This window comes from Giraffa tippelskirchi, chromosome 5 (genome assembly GCF_054371585.1).
Source record: "Giraffa tippelskirchi isolate mGirTip1 chromosome 5, T2T-mGirTip1v1.2.pri, whole genome shotgun sequence".
Lineage (NCBI taxonomy): Eukaryota > Metazoa > Chordata > Mammalia > Artiodactyla > Giraffidae > Giraffa > Giraffa tippelskirchi.
In genome coordinates this window covers 2,094,895-2,108,445 of record NC_137279.1, presented here as the reverse complement: position 1 = coordinate 2,108,445, position 13,551 = coordinate 2,094,895, and the positions used below count along the sequence as shown (strand labels likewise).

General features: G+C 47.8%; 1 long non-coding RNA gene across 1 annotated transcript; it reads right to left on the bottom strand.

The window, feature by feature from the left end:
- Nucleotides 1-303: 303 nt before the first annotated feature.
- On the bottom strand, nt 304-12,681 carry LOC145506731 (uncharacterized). The gene is made up of 3 exons (XR_014054224.1): nt 12,569-12,681; nt 5,505-5,623; nt 304-2,128 (listed from the first exon to the last, which is right to left on the bottom strand). It is a non-coding gene; the product is annotated as an uncharacterized LOC145506731 (long non-coding RNA).
- Between the last annotated feature and the right edge of the window lie 870 nt (nt 12,682-13,551).

The window sequence follows — 13,551 nt, the reverse complement described above, 5'->3', positions numbered from 1 at the left end:
TCTTGCCTGGAGACTCCCATGGACAGACGAGCCTGGCGGCCTACAGTCCATGGGGTCGTGAAGAGTCGGGCACGACTGAAGCGACTGAACAACAAAGGGCTTTCTCAGGCGGAAGTGTCTTTCACCAGCTGCTGTTCCCGGGTCGGCTCTCAGCCTCTGTGCTGGGTCCGCAAAGAACCCCCCAAGGGTGGTGCTGTCCCCTGGCCTCATCCAACCCTGTCTCTGCCTTTTCATTAGAAATCCGTTCCCTTGAATATGTATTAAAAATACTTGACATTTGCCATGACTGTCACAGTCAGCATCTGAAAACAAGAACATTTTTATTGGTATGAATACACTAGTTCCCAGCTTCATTTAGCTGAAACCAAAGGTACAATTCCATTGATTTGAACACAGTTTCTTACGAATGTACTCAGAGAGAAGGTCACTAAAACAAGACTGGGAGAATGTCCCCAGTACCCATTATACTTGGAAGTCAAGAACTTCCAAGCATCAGAACAGAATGTTCAGCATTTTCATAATTAGCTCACCGTAACCTGGAAATGAAGAAGGGGGAGAAAAATAGAACAACTCACTCAGGAAACAGAAATAGTGCCCTTGACTCCCGAACTGCAGTTGAGCTGCATACATTTGGCTGAAAAAAAATTCTGAGACCTCGTATTAGGCATTTTCTATCAATTACAGTATTTAAAATTCAAATATACTTTTTTTCTATATTTGAACTCACTTTTTATGCTTTCTAATGTAGATTACTTTGCAACATGCAGTTTAAACGTTACATGGCCAATTATTCCTATTTTGTTCATTCTTTTCCTCAAAATCAAGTTTTTTATTCTAGCAAGTGGAAAACTATACCAGTCCCTTTATAACTTAAAGTTATAAGTTCTTTAATTTTAAAAATATAGTCTTAAAAAAGAAGACCTAGATGTATCTAAATTATAAAAATAATAAAAAGCCTTGCTCCTTTGGAAGGGGAAAAACAAGGAGACATGTGGAGACAGTGAAGTCTGGGGTCTGTGTACTTAGGGTGCCGGGATTAAAGTCTATGACAGATGAATTCTCATTTTTAAGTCCCCCTAATGATAAGCTCAGATTTTAGTAAGTATTTAGGGATCCTTTTAGGAATGTATAGAAGATAAAATTCCAATTTCAAGACTGAAATTAAATGAGGATAATTTTACGATGAATTTGGGATAGCTCTACAAAGGTGGGACTATAGTATGATGTCTCAGACTTTTTTCCTGTAGCTATTTTCTTATATTAAACAATCCACGAAAACCGTAAAGACAAGAGTGGGATTATTGATTCTTCTCACTTGGTTTGTCCTGTGTTGGTGTTGAGGGAGCACTGGAAGCTGTGTCCCTGAGCTATGGCCCCTGACACGCAGGGAGCTTCGCCGCTGTACGCGGAGCACTTTACGCACAGCAGAGACAGCCAGCCTGCAGGCCCACTGGACTGTGATCAAATACACCGTTACCCAAAACGTGGATGGACAAGCTGGCTCATTGGGTCGAGGTTATCGTCAAAAGAAACTCTTTGGGATGTTCATAGATTAAAATGAGTGCTTTCAAAGCCCAAGGGAGACCTCTCGTTGTCATCAACAGCAGAATGAAAGACCCAGGGTACAGCCCGGACTGCACGAGCTCTGGTTCTGACCCAGTCTCCGATCTGCGACAGCTGAGTTTGCTTCCCTGGACCTCAGTTTGTTTACCTGGAAATGAAAACACATCCTGGCATCATCTCAAGAGCTTCTCTAGCTCTAACATCCTGAGATGTGATGGGTGATAAGTCTACACACACTGTACACGACCAGGATTAGATGAGCCCTCAAGGGGAAAACAGAGTAGGAAATAATCCAGCCATTAGTATCTTGATGACAGCATAAAGAACAGGCTCGAAACTCACAGATGTTAGAGAATGGCTAAACATATATATTTATGTTTTTTCATAAATGGTTTTTTATGTGGTTTTTATGTGGTTTTTTATGGTTTTTCCAGTGGTCATGTATGGATGTGAGAGTTGGATGGTGAAGAAAGCTGAGCGCCGCAGAAGTGATGCTTTTGAACTGTGGTGTTGGAGAAGACTCTTGCGAGTTTCTTGGACTGCAAGGAGATCCAATCAATCCATCCTAAAAGAGATCAATCCTGGGTGTTCATTGGAAGGTCTGATGTTGAAGCTGAAGCTCCAATACTTTGGCCACCTCATGTGAAGGGTTGACTCATTGGAAAAGACCCTAATGCTGGGTAGGATTGGGGGCGGGAGGAGAAGGGGACGACAGAGGATGAGATGGTTGGATGGCATCACCGACTCGATGAACATGGGTTTGGGTAGACTCCGGGAGTTGGTGATGGACAGAGAGGCCTGGCGTGCTGCAATTCATGGGGTCGCAGAGAGTCGGACACGACTGAGCGACTGAACTGAACTGAACTGACTGAAACATATATATTAAAAAGATGCTCAACTTCATTTCTAATTTTAAGATGCAAATAAAAACAAGGATACACCCTTTGACCGGTCAGATGAGCTAAGATGAACATCTAGATTCCCAGTGGTGACTGGGTGTCAGGGAACTGACACTGCGGATGCTCTGGGTAAGAATGAAAATCGGTGCAGACCTCTCGGAGGTCAATTTGTTAACATCTACACAAAGTTAAAACCCCTCAAATAAGTCCATTTCTAGGAAATTAGCTTATAGATATACTTGCCAAAGTACTCTATGTGTACAGGAAAGTTCATGAAAGAACAGTCACTACTTATCTCTTGAGGTGAATTTCTCACTGGTGTGAACACAGCCATACAGCCACCCCAGGAATGTGACTGCAGAGAAACTTCAAAGCTCAGTTCAGTTCAGTTCAGTTCAGTCGCTCAGTCACGGCCGGCTCTTTGTGACCCCCTGGACTGCAGCACGCCAGGCCTCCCTGTCCATCAGTGACTCCTGGAGTTTACTCAAACTCATGTCCATTGAGTCGGTGATGCCATCCAACCATCTCATCCTCTGTCGTCCCCTTCTCCTCCCGCCTTCAATCTTCCCAGCATCAGGGTCTTTTCCAATGAGTCAGCTCTTCACATCAGGTGGCCTAGGTATTGGAGTTTCAGCTTCAGCATCAGTCCTTCCAATGAATATTCAGGACTGATTTCTTTTGGGATGGACTGGTTGGATCTCCTTGCAGTCCAAGGGACTCTCAAGAGTCTTCTCCAACACCACAGTCCAAAAGCATCAATTCTTTGGTGGTCAGCTTTCTTTATAGTCCAACTCTCACATCCATACATGACTACTGGAAAAACCATAGCTTTGAATAGATAGGCGTTTGTTGGCAAAGGAATGTCTATGCTTTTTAATATGCTTTCTAGTTTGGTCATAACTTTTCTTCCAAGGAGTAAGCGTCTTTTAATTTCATGGCTGCAGTCACCATCTGCAGTGATTTTGAAGCCCCAAAAAATAAAGTCTGTCACTGTTTCCATTGTTTTCCCATCTGTTTGCCATGAAGTGATGGGACCAGATGCCATGATCTTGGTTTTCTGAATGTTGAGTTTTAAGCCAACTTTTTCACTCTCCTCTTTCACCTTCATCAAGAGGCTCATTAGTTCTTCACTTTCTGCCATAAGGGTGGTGTCATCTGCATATCTGAGATTATTGATATTTCTCCCGGCAATCTTGATTCCAGCTGTGCTTCCTCCAGCCCAGTGTTTCTCATGATGTACTCTGCATGTAAGGTAAATAAGCAAGGTGACTTCGCAGACCCCTGGAAAATGCCCAGTTCTCTCCTTCTTGGGTTCAGGCCTCCCTTGTGGCCAGGAGCTCAGAACACACCGCTCACTGCACTGATCCATGGAGATCAGGGCCAGCACACTTTACACTCACCCTGCACCTTCACTGCCACCAGCTCCTCCGACCAGCCGTAAATCTTGGGGGATTTGGGCCCTGCCAGGGGCCGATTCAGCAGGCGGAGACACCATGTCCCCTGCCACACCTATCACAGGCTCAGAGCCCCCGACACAGCCTGCAACAGAGGGTGACGGTCTCCGAGAGGCTCCCTGCAGCTCGGATCAAAGGGAACAGCAGGCATCTGTCAGTCCTGAACCCGACAGGCGGGCTGTGAGCCCGTGGTGGCCGGGGTCTGTGGCAGCGCCCCGAACGTGTCTGGCTCTCAAGGCCACAGGGCTCCAGGGGACCCCAGAGCCTGCAGGCTTCATGTTTCCCTGTTAGACTTTTAGGTCTCGATAAACTCAAAGACAGGTGCACAAATGAGGGCACAGGAAAGACCTAGAAGAAACATACCACTGTCACGTTTCATGCAGCTGTTCCTGTGACTGAACGACATTTAACCAAGGCCCCTCCCAGTCCTGGCGGCAGTCCCAGGGGTTCTGGTCGTATGTGACTAATAATAGCTGGAAGAAACAGAGCAACCCGGGGGGAATGATGACATGCTGGCCCAAAAGGAAGAGCTGTTACAATGCATCTTTCCTTTTATCTGTTAATTCCAAGTTTATCCCTCCTCCCTTCTCCTTTGGGACCCATAAGTTTGTTTCCTATGTCTGTTGAGAGTCTGCTTCTGTTTTGTAAAGATGTTCATTTGTATCACCTTTTTAGATCCCACATGAAGTGATATGACATGGTGTCTGTCTTTCTCTGTTTGACACGCTTCTCTTAGTATGATCATCTCTAGGTCCATCCGTGTTGCCGCAAATGGCATTATTTCATTCTTTCTTATGACCGAGGAATATTCCATTGTATGCAGATCCCATGTCTTCTTAATCCAGAGCAACGCATCTTGCTCCTGTTTCAGCTGATTAAATTGCTCCGCTCGTCCTGATTCGCTCCCTACACTGTCTCGACTCCGCCTCCCAGTCCCTCTGTTGTCAGTCCTGCCTCCATCACTCCCGCACCATCACTCACCTGAAAACATGGGACTTGGGACCAGGCAGCCCTGGATTCAATCGTGTTGTTTTCCTCAAAAGATAATGGATGTGCTTAGCGTGATGGGTAGAGGTGGGGAGAGCACAGAAGAACATGTATGCTCGTGGTATTTAAATGATTCCTTATTGGCTGCATTGAGGGCAAGAGGAGGAGGTGGGGGCAGAGGATGAGATGGTTGGATGGTATCACTGACTCAATCGATGTGAGTTTGAGTAAGCTCCGAGAGATGATGAAGGACAGGAAAGCCTGGCGTGCTGCAGCCCAGGGAGTCGCAGAGTTGGACATGACTGAGTGACTGAACAACAACAACGCTGGCTGCAGGGAAAAAAAATCTGGAAGCCCCTTAGCCACCCACACCTGGGCTTCTCCTAGCACTCCAGAAATTCCCCTTCCAGGCAAACGGGCTCCACGATGGCCCCCTTGTCCTGCAGCTCACATGATCCCATCCCCTGGGAAGCCTCCATCTTTTTAACTACTATCCCTATTAGATTGAAAGTATCTAGAAGGCAGAAGTCATTTCATATTCAGCTTGTCTGATGAGAGAGAAGATATAAGCATATAAAATAACAGGGGATTAACTAATAACCTCTTGAACTGGTTGATGACTCCTCTTCAGCCTCGGAAGGCAGAGCTCAGATTCCATCACCTCCATAAAGCCTCCTGGCCCTTCTGTCCTTCAGGGTCCCTTGGTCCTTTATTCCTCAGCTGAAAGAAAGGATGAAATGATGCCATCTGCGGCTACATGGGTGAACCTAGAGACGATCATACTAGTGAGTCAGAAGAAGGGAGACAAATTCCAGATGGTATCCCTTGTATATGGAATCAAAAACGGTGATACAGTCATGAACTTATTTACAAAACAGAAACAGACTCACAGACATAGAAAACAAACTTACGGTTACCAAAGGGGAGAGGTGCAGGGGAGGGATAAATTGGGAGCTTGGGATTAACATACACATACTATATATAGAATAGATCGCCAACAAGGGCCTCCGGTACAGCACAGGGAACTCGACTCAGGGTTCTGTAATAACCTAGATGGGAAGAGAATCTGAAAAAGAGTGGATACATGTACATATATAACTGAACCACTTTGCCGTACACTTGAAACTAACACCACGTTGGAAACTGACTATACACCAAAATAAAATTAAAATTAAATAAAAACTACCCTAGCATTTTCATCTACACAGTTAACTTAGCAACCAACCATGAAATACAATTCTTTTGCTATTTTTTGTGCTGTTATTTCTATTTTTGACGAGTCAAGGCTTTATCTCCTCAGGCATCAGGAAATGTCTTCCCTACCCCAATTTCCCAAGTCCTAAATGGGTCTCTCAACAAACACAAATAATAATTATCAATTTCATTTGCTCATGTGAATTCTAATTGTGTATATTAATATAGTAAGCTCCGGGAGTTGGTGATGGACAGGGAAGCCTGGCGTGCTGCAGTCCATGGGGTCACAAAGAGTCGGACATGACTGAGCGACTGAACTGAATTATAAACAACTAATATTCACTGTTAGTTAAAGCCAGGTAAGTTTTTTAAAGCATACTGAAATTTCGTAACCCCGAATTGTTTGATATTAAAGTGAAACGCTCTATATTTTCTAACACTAGTGGATGACACATGAAACATGACCATTTAGGACTAAATTGGAATTTGAAGTAAAATTCCGACAAACGTAATTTTAAGGGACATGGCCTCGGATTGAGTCACTGTTAAACTCTCAGCAGTTACCACTCGGAAAACACCCAACAAATTGGCTTAATTATTTAAGCTATTAATAAAGGGGCAGTCAGAACCTCCCTTGAGTTGAGCGCTCCCTAAATGCTTCCTGGTGGTGCAGCGGTTAAGACTCCACGCTTCCAACGCACAGGTTCAATCCCTGGTCCAGGAGCTGAGATCCCACCTGCTGCGGGGCAACCGGGTCTGGAAGCCACCACTAGGAAGGACACCCGCGCCGCAATGAGGAGCCCACACGGTGGGATGAACGACCCCACAGGCTGCAGTTAACACCCAGCGCGGCCAAGTAAATAGAGTGCCCGGGAGGTCTGGGATGGCCTCTCTGAGACGCTGCATCCGAGAGGAGACCTTAGAAGCAGCCCTCCAGCGCTGGTAAAGGTCATCAGTGCGTGTAAAAGCCTCAGGCAGCAGGAAGAAGCCCCACACGGGTCAGGGCTCCAGGGACCAGGGTAAGGAGTTCAATTTTCCTCTAAGTGCAGCGGGGAGCCTCGAAGGGACCGAAGTCGAATAGCTCCGCGATGGGATTCACATGTTTAAATGATGACGCTGGCTACCGCGTGTGGGACGCATTTGTCCCGAGAGCCGGCGTGGAAGCCTAGACCCCAGGGAGGAGGCTGGTTAGCAGAACGAAGGAGCCACGTGGGCTTCAGGCCGCCAGCTGAGCCGCCCTCCAGGGGCCGCGCTCCCTCAGCCGGGAGCCAGGCACTTGGCGGGACCCTGAGGAGATGAGCCAGAAGCCCAGCACACTGCCTGAGCCGGCCCAGGTCTGTGCCATCAAATCCCTCCTCCCGACACCGCACATCCATGAGGTGGAGGCGAGGTAGGTGGAGGGGAAGATGGGAAGACAGCTCACCCTCCACTGTCCCTCTTCAGGGATGAAAACACCTTCCTCAAAACGGGGGGCGGGGGGGCAGGGGATCAGAAGGAACCCCGCCCCCACCAGGCTCAAGAGCCGGGCAGACAGCACTCCCACCACGGTGCCGTCACTCCGGGGCAGTCACCTCACTCACCTCTCAACCCGGATCTCTAGCACCAGGTGAGTAACATCCGCTACCGTCTCAGCAGGGATGACACGCGGGCACGGCTGGGGCGGGCAAAGCGGAGGCCTGTTCCTCCCCCACCTCGTGCCAACTTGGCCCCGGGCACAGGTTCCATTGTGGTCAGAGCAGCCGCACGCCCGCCCTTCACCTACAGCACAGACCACCGAGGCACCCCTGAGAGGTTCAGTTGTGTTTTGGTCCAGAACCATTTGCCATTCTGTCCCGAACACACAGGTCCCTGTGTGTTGATCTAACCAATTGGTAGTGTTTTGAGTCATACATCATGGGGCCAATGGCGCCTTAACCACGAATTACATTAATATATCATCAAAGCTACGGCACTGGTATGATGTATGGCTTCAATACATCATTGGGGTGCCAGGCTGCTAATGATGTATTACTCAAAACCATAGCAACAGCTAGAAAGATCAAAATAAGTTTTGTATTTTTCAAACTTATTCTCAGTAAATGAGATTTTTTTTTTTCAGTTTCCACAATAAAATACGTGTTCCAAGGATATACGGGGACGCAAGTTCTCCTGATAAAGTATCAAGACGTTTCCTGGGTTGTTCACTCTGTGCTTAGTCACTCAGTCGTGTCTGACTCTGCAACCCCGTGGACTGCAGCCCGCCAGGCTCCTCTGTCCATGGGATTCTCCAGGCAATACTGGAGTGGGTTGCCGTTTCCTCCTCCAGGGGATCTTCCCGACCCAGGGATAGAACCTGCATCTCCTGTGTCTCCTGCATTGCAGGTGGGTTCTTGACCCATTGAGCCATCAGGGAAGCACCCATTTACTCTATACTCGCTCCTAAGTTCACTTTGAAATATCAAAACCAAATCTCAGAAAAAGCGTATCACTGATGAATGTATGGTCCTCTGCATTTTCCAAGGGTCTCCAGTCCAGTGTCACAACTGCACGTCTGTAAAGCAGCCGTTTTGCTGATGAAGTTCAAGCATTTTCTCCCCAAACTTTCCAAAGGACCTAGACTATGTCAGGGCAGAAACGTCCTTCAGTTAACAACTCACAGGCAAGCTTGCTTCACACAACCTGACACAGCAAATGCCTGCATCTCTTCTCCTTCTCCTTGCCTACAGAGGATGCAGGCGCTGTCCCTGAGAGATTTTCCAACGTGTCTGAGGGATTTAAATCTAAACCGCAAACCTCCCACCTGGCAGCCCTGGGCCGTCGCTATTTTTAGCACAATGCGAATTGGCAAAGAAAGGGGAATCGTATAATTGCACCCGCTGCAACAGTAACTCCATCGCTAGGGGGAAATCTTTTAATCCAGATTCTCACTGCAAATCTCAGCTGTCTGACACCAGTTCCATTCACTTGAGAATGGTCTGCAGAGCAAACAGGCACTCGGCGTGTGCACACACACACTCTCACAAGCACACACATACATACCACACACCCACAAAGCAGGAGAATGAGGCATTAGAGCCAGGAAGCTAACCCCAAAGCAGGCCTTCTGAAGAAGACGTGATATTCGACTAACCACGGGCCCTCAGATTTGACTTCTCAGTTTAATTCCTAAAAAACTTCAGCAACTTCCCTGGTGGTCCAGTGGCTGAGATTCCGTGATCCCAAGGCAGGGGGCCCGGGTTTGATCTCTGGTCAGGGAACTAGATCCCACAGCCTCAACTTAAGAGTTTGCATGCCACAACTAAACATCCCATGCGCCAAAACTGAGGCCCGGCACAGCCAAATAAATGTTAAAAAAAAGAAGAAACTTTCAGAATCAGTGTCACTTAGAGAAGGGAACTGTGGTGCTGGATAAGACTCTTGAGAGTCCCTTGGACTGCAAGGAGATCAAACCAGTCCATCCTAAAGGAAATCAGTCCTGAATATTCATTGGAAGGACTGATGCTGAAGCTCCAATACTTTGGCCACCTGATGTGAAGAGTCCACTCATTAGAAAAGACCCTGATGCTGGGAAAGATTGAAGGCAGGAGGAGAAGAGGGTGGCAGAGGATGAGATGGTTGGATGACATCACTGACTCAGTGGACATGAGTTTGAGCGAGCTCTGGGAGTTGGTGATGGACAGGGAAGCCTGGCGTGCTGCAGTCCATGGGGTGGCAAAGAGTTGGACATGAATGAGCAACTGAACAACAACGACAGCTCCCAGGTCTACGCAGAGGTGGGAGCACGTTTCTGAAGCCTCTGAGACAGACGTCTGTGCTCTCGGCACTCGACATGTCCTGAAACTCAGTGCAGCATTCTGATCCCTAAGTGGGGTGCCTCCTGCCATTTTCCCAGGAGGGTGGTAGTCAGTCACCCCAGATCCCTCCGAGCCCCTCGAGGCAGGAAAGCCGGTCCTCATTCCTATGTCTGACATCGGAAGTGAATCCTCCCCCCTTCTTCTCTTCATCTGGGCTGAAGGCTGCAGGGGAGCCGGCCATGTGAGGATGGATTAGGGAGAACTGATGATTCAGCACCTGCGCTTCCCACCCAGAGCTCGGTGATCACTTTAGTCTCAATCAGCAGATAGAGAACGAAAGCCCTGGAGAAGAGACAGGAAGATTCACGCCAGAAAAGGCAAGAGCGACAAAGATCCTTGACTCAGAAGCGGGGGGTTTGTGATGGGCTTGGGCTAAAAAGACTCTGCCAGATGGGTTTATACTTCGTTTTTGAAGGCAACCAGAGAAAGGGATCCTGGTTACCTCTGAACCACAGTTAACCACAGAGCTCTGGGGGGGCCTCAGAGACTGGAGTCCAGGCCCTGGTTTTACAAATGAGGCATATGAAATGCTGAGCGGACCTGTGATTCCTGGACCGTTCTGGAGGCATTTGTTCATTATTACACTCTGTGGGGCTCAGATAGGAGTGGAAGCTTTTCTCTGTCCAGAGTGACCATTTTCCTCGTCTTCTGCACTTAGTCTGAGTCCAGCTCCTACCTTAAAAGCCAAGCCCAAGCCTCACCTCCTCCAGGAAGCCTTCCTGATTTCCCCCAGCCAGTGGCGCTTCCCCTGGAGGCTGACCGTCTCTGAGCTCTGACAGAGTGCTGCTTTGTATAACTACTCAAGCTTTCTAAGAGACACCCAGTCAGCTCAACCTCAGTAACTTCAGAAAAAATGCCCTTTGAAGACCATGGACCTGCTCCGGGAGCAGGGTGGCGGGGAGGTGTGAGAGGAGGGTGGGGGCAGAGGAGCAGGCACCTCTCAGAGCAGCTAACTTGGGGTGCTGATAAAGGCGGGAAACAGACGGTGTGACACAATCTCTTGTAAAGACTGAAGATAGTCCTAATGCCATTCTGTATATTTGCCTGCTTCCTGCCTTATGGACAACCTGGCTATGTGCCTTATTTGCAAAGAGGAAGGAAGTTCTGTAGCAAGTCCCTTAATCAGAGTGCAAAGTAAAACTTTTGTGCCCCTTTCACCAGTATGCAATAATCACTTCTTTCTAAGCTTTTAAGCTGAATTAGCACTGTATCATTTTCATGCATAGGTAAATATATGAATGGAAAAAGACCCTGATGCTGGGAAAGGTTGAAGGCAGGAGGAGAAGGGGGCGACCGAGGATGAGATGGTTGGATGGCATCACCGGCTCCAATGGACATGAATTTTAGCAAACTCCAGGAGCTGGTGAAGGACAGGGAAGCCTGGTGTGCTGCAGCCCATGGGGTCACAAAGAGTGGGACACGACTTAGGGACTGAACAACAACAAAATATATAATAATATAGTTATACAGGCAGAGATGTATATGCAATCTGTAGTTTCCTAACATAATAAACAGTTTGAAACACACACAAATAAACACAACAAAGTCTTTGGTCATTTTTGCCTAGATCCTTCAAAGCAAATTAGAAATTGATGGCTATACCAGAATTCTTATTAAGAAACAGATATTATTATATGGTTTCTTGAAGAGTCTTGTGTTGTTTGCTTTTTTTCGGTCAGTGCCACACAGCTTATGGGATCTTAGTTCCCCAACCAGGGACTGAACCCACACCCTCGGCAGTGAAAGCCTGCAGCCCTAACCCCTGGACCGCCAGGGAATTTCTAGCAGTCTTGTCTTTAACTGCTTCAAGTAAACAAGAGTTGCTCACACTCATCCAAATAAAATGCTTCCTAATGCTTCTAAGTTTTCTCACAAACCATCCAGAGAGAGCCTGGGCTCCACTGAGTTTTTAAGATATGAGAAAAAGCATGTTCATCACAAAGTAGCCATCTTTCAAATCTGTAAGGCGGGCCCTTAGGAGATGCACCTTGGATCTGCCAGCTACTCCATTAAAACAGTGCATATATTAACAGAAGACTAAATAGCGTGGCTTATCACGGACATGCAGAAAACAGAGTCGTGTCAACCAGAGGGCTTCCCCTGGGGTGGGGGGCGGGGAGGCCGGTGGGGCGATCAACGCTGATGCACGGAGGCTCAGCTGCTGGCGGGAGCGCCTGGCAGTGTCAACAGCAATGGAAGGACAACGCTGCGCACAGAAACAGGCGACGCTACACACAAACGTTCACCAAAAACATAGAAATAAATAAGTACGTGTGTCTCAGGTTCACCAGTGCAGCAAGGCAGCACAGTGAATCGCTTTCACTTAAATCGAATTCCATGAACCGCACCGAGCGCGTCGCCTCCTCCTCCCCCGGAGTCTTGGAGCCCGGACCCCCGCCTCATGGACGGTGCACAGCCCCCTCCCTCCCTCCAGGTCCAGCGAAGCACACGGCGCTGCCACAGCGCCCCGTCGGCCCACGTGACGCCCTCCGAGGCCAGACCCGTCTCCCCAGGAAAGGACGGCCAGGCGCGATGTGTTTCCCCCGGCACTCGGGCGCTCCCTGACCTTCCTTCCTGCCTGCGCCGCATCCTTTGTTACCAAGATAACTTGTTTATAACAGGGCTGGGGGTCGCTTACGGAAAACGCGGGCACGCGCGCTGCTTGGGCGTGCCGGGAAAGGGCCTGCAGGGCGGGGCCGTACCAGGGGCTGCGCCTGCCTCCATCTCGGCTTCCTGAAGCCTCGTGTGGACGCGAGGACTCCCGCAGGGTCAGAGTTTGACTCTGCAAACTGCAGATAGTCCCTTCTCTCTCCCCTTTGTGAGTTGCATCTTTCAAGGCAGCGTATTTTCTTGTTTCTGAAGTTTAAAAAGGCGTTTGTACGCATGCCTGGCCGCTCATCCTATGTACCAAGCCTTGACTATGAAGAGTTAAGTGAAATGAGAAAAACACAGCACACTCTTCAACTGGGTACAGAATCATACGTGAACGGGGTTTCATAACAGAGTTATCTCTGAAAATCTTGTTTTCTAACATTTCTATTTTGTCCATCCTAAAGGAAATCAGTCCTGAATAGTTGTTGGAAGGACTGATGCTGAAGCTGAAACCCCAATACTTTGGCCACCAGATGCGAAGAACTGACTCATTTGAAAAGACCCTGATGCTGGGAAAGATTGAAGGCGGGAAGAGAAGGGGATGACAGAGGATGAGATGGTTAGATGGCATCACCGACTCGATGGACATGGGTTTGAGCAAGCTCTGGGAGTTGGTGATGGACAGGAAGGCCTGGCGTGCTGCAGTCCATGGGATTGCCAAGAGTCTGACATGACTGAGCGACTGAACTGGTACTGATACTGAAATTGAATAAAGATCCCATTTTAACCAAAAAATAAAATAAAAATGCATTTGTGTGTTTGGGTATAATGCACATAATACAATGGATATTAACTAGACTTTTCTGTGGTCATCATTTTGAAACATATACAAATAGTGAATCATCATGTCTACCTGAAACTGATATGTCGATGATACCTCAATTTTTATTTTCTTGATTTTTTAAAAATCTGAATTTTATTGGCGTGCAGTTGATTTACAATGTTATGTTAGCTTCAGGTGTACAGCAA